The sequence below is a fragment of the Trichechus manatus genome, unplaced genomic scaffold, assembly GCF_000243295.1.
Source record: "Trichechus manatus latirostris isolate Lorelei unplaced genomic scaffold, TriManLat1.0 scaffold00081, whole genome shotgun sequence".
NCBI lineage: Eukaryota > Metazoa > Chordata > Mammalia > Sirenia > Trichechidae > Trichechus > Trichechus manatus.
Genome location: NW_004444017.1, coordinates 6,039,223 through 6,042,542, shown reverse-complemented (window position 1 = coordinate 6,042,542; position 3,320 = coordinate 6,039,223).

The window sequence follows — 3,320 nt, the reverse complement described above, 5'->3', positions numbered from 1 at the left end:
CAGGGGTAGGGGTCTGGGGACCATGCTTTAAGGGGACATCTAGGTCAACTGGCATAACAAAGCTTATTAAGAAAATGTTCTGCATCCTACTTTGGGGAGTGGCGTCTGGGGTCTTAAAAGCTTGCAAGCGGCCATCTAAGATGCATCAGTTGGTCCCAACCACCTGGAGTAAAGGAGAATGAAGAACACCAAAGACACAAGGGAAGTGTCCTTCATAAACCATATGGCCAACTCGGTCTGTCAGGTGAGATGATCTACCTGAAAATTTCAGTGGCTCAGGGGGGTGTCCTTTAGGAAGTGAGCTCCTAATTTGGGGTGTTGGTCACCTCTTCACAATCTCACCACAGCTCCTACCTCACAAGGAATTCCCCTTGATGAATCCAACCCTGGGCCTTCTAGGCCCCTGAGCACTCCGTTATCCCCATTGTGATGGCCCAAGAATTTCTGTAGATATTTGGGTTATGATTTCCTCTTGGCAGATGCTTCAGAGACCACTGGGCTTATTTTCTGGGCCCTCCATTGGTCAGAATACACACTCTTATCATAGTCCTGGGGCTTGGAGACCTGGTCCACTCCTGGGGCACTGTGTAGCATAGTTTCATTTAATACAAGATAGGCCGCTGTGAGATGCATCATATTAAGCACCTTTCTTTCTGACCAAAGTGGGTTGTTACTTCTTTACTGTATTAGTTTTCCTAAGGCTGCCATAATAAAGTACCACAAATTGGGCAGTTTTAAAAAAATAGGAATTTATCGTCTCACAGTTCTGGAGGCTAGAAGTCTGAATTCAAGGTGTCAGCAGGGCCGTGCTCTCTCTGAAGGCTCTAGGAAAACACCTTCCCCTGCCTCTTCCTAGCTTCTGGTGATTGCTGGCTATCCTGGCATTCCTTGGCTTGTAGATGCATCACTCCAATCTCTGCCTTCATGTCTAGAAGGCTGTCTTCTCTCTGTGTCTCTCTATCTCTGTATGTTTTGTCTTTTTATAAGAACACCACTCATATTGGATTAGGATTCACCCTACTCCAGTATGAACTCATGTTAACTAGTAACATCTTCAAAGACCTTATTTCTAAACAAGGTCACATTCACAGGTACCGGAGATTAACACTTCAACATATCTTTTTGGGGACACAATTCAACCCATAATACTTTTACTTAACTTACTTACTCGGCTCTTCTAGGCCCTGGGGATGCCGTAGAGGACAAAATAAAGTCCTAATGCAGGTTGGGGTTACAAAAACCCCTGTTTCTTTGTGTCTTTGAGGAGGGCTATGATTCTAGCTGCCTGAGGATGTGGTATTGACTAGTGTTAACCACCTCTAATGGGTGGGACAAATCAAGCCTTCCGTGGGTGTGCCACCACTACCCACAGGGTGTGCCTCATGCTGACATGGCACACTACCACCTCCCCCAACTTTCTGAATATCCATCTCTACTGCTTCTGTCTGGTCTGCTGCTATGCAGTTGATCCTCACATGGTTCCAGCTTTTGCTGGCCTCTGGAGTGAAGTGTCCTCTGAAACACCTACTCTAACCAAAGACCTATTCTTGAGATGGTGAAGGTCACCTGGAAGACCTGAAGCCTCATGCCCAGAGGTCATGGGACATTGCTACCTCACTCTTTGCCCACTTTATTAATACCTTGACACGGGGCTTCCTGTTTCCTGGAGGTTCTGAAGTTAAGACCTCACCCTCGCAGTGCTCATCCTTATGTTTTCACAAGTCCTTGCTAGACGGTGCTAGGGATGTAGCTAAATCTCTTCCCTCCTTTCTCTTGTTCATAAACAAGGGCTCAGGTGTAAGGTTTGGCCTGTGATTCCCATTTTCTCCTAGTCATCATCAGTTTCACGTTTTTTTTCCTTTGCTCCAAGTAGATTGGGACCAATTGATGCATCTTAGCTGGCCGCTTGCAAGCTTTTAAGACCCCAGACGCCACTCACCAAAGTGGGATGCAGGACATTTTCTTAATAAACTTTGTTATGCCAATTGACCTAGATGTCCCCTGAAACCATGGTTCCCAGACCCCAGCCCCAGCTATTCTGTCCTTCAAAGTGTTTGGTTGTGTTCAGGAAACTTCTTAGCTTTTGCTTTAGTCCAGTTGTGCTGACTAGTCAGTTTCACTTTTGGACTGCCTGCCTTCCTGGAGCTTGTCTGGAGAACCCCTATTCCTTATACTTGCTCTCTCCCAAACGTCCTCCAAGCTTACCTGTGCCTTCTTCCATAGTGGTGAGCACGAGATCAGGTGGCGTCCAGCTAAGGAATGGTTTGAGAGAGGGCTGGCTGGGCAGCTCAATGGAAATACACCTTTTAAATTGGGAGGTCATAACACCATAAACTGCCTTCAGTTGCCCGCCTCCAGGCTTGTAGGTTGTCTCAATGCCTAGGGAGTGCTACAGGCATTTAGCTCCCCACCCCACAGGCTCAGAGTGAGTCCCTCTGTTCAGAGCCCAGTGCCTAGCGTTCATTCACCATCACCTGCTTCACCTGCTCCAAATCAGGAAGTAGCATTCAGGAAAGGCTGACCTGAACCACAGTCCCCCTCCCTTTCTGTAAACCTTCTTCTCCTCTAAATCTCTAGCTCTAGTCTAAACTATTGGTTAGGATATTCCTGAATGCCTAATCAGGCCATCTGTATAACACGGGTGTGTGGAGTCTTTTGCTTATTTTGAACTTTCCTTCTTCCTGTCTTGAACCCCAAAGTCATTCTGACAAAATCTTGCCAACATCTGCCAAATGGGATGTGCCAGCCGCAAAGGTTGGACTGGTTTTGATGATTGCTGAGAACAGTGACATGGTGTTTTCACTTCATTTTATTGCCGAGCAAGCACCCAGCCTGTGCAAAGGCTGCACCCGAGGTTGGGGATAACAGTGGTGAGATGCTTATGGCGCCCCAGTGCCTTCCTTGCTCCTCATGGAGGCATTCCAGAAGCTCTGTGGTCAGAGCAGCCTAATGGAGGGAGGGAACTGCCACGTCAGAGGGGACCAGACTCATGGGCTCACTGCCTTTTATATTGTTTTAATGTTGGGGGTGAGGTGAGGCGGAGGTGTCACCCAGGTCTAATGTTCCCAGTTTCTTGTTTAGCCAATGCCCACTGTCCAAACCCGTTGCCATCAAGTAGATTCCGACTCATGACCACCCCATGTGTGTCAGAGTAGAACTGTGCTCGATAGGGTTTTCAGTGGCTGATTTTTCAGAAGTAGATCACCAGGCCTTTCTTCCAAGTTGCCTCTGTGTGGACTCGAACATCCAACATTTTGGTTGGTGTTAACTGTTTGCACCACCTAGGGACTTCATTTTCTTCTTTTTTTTTTTTTTTTAAT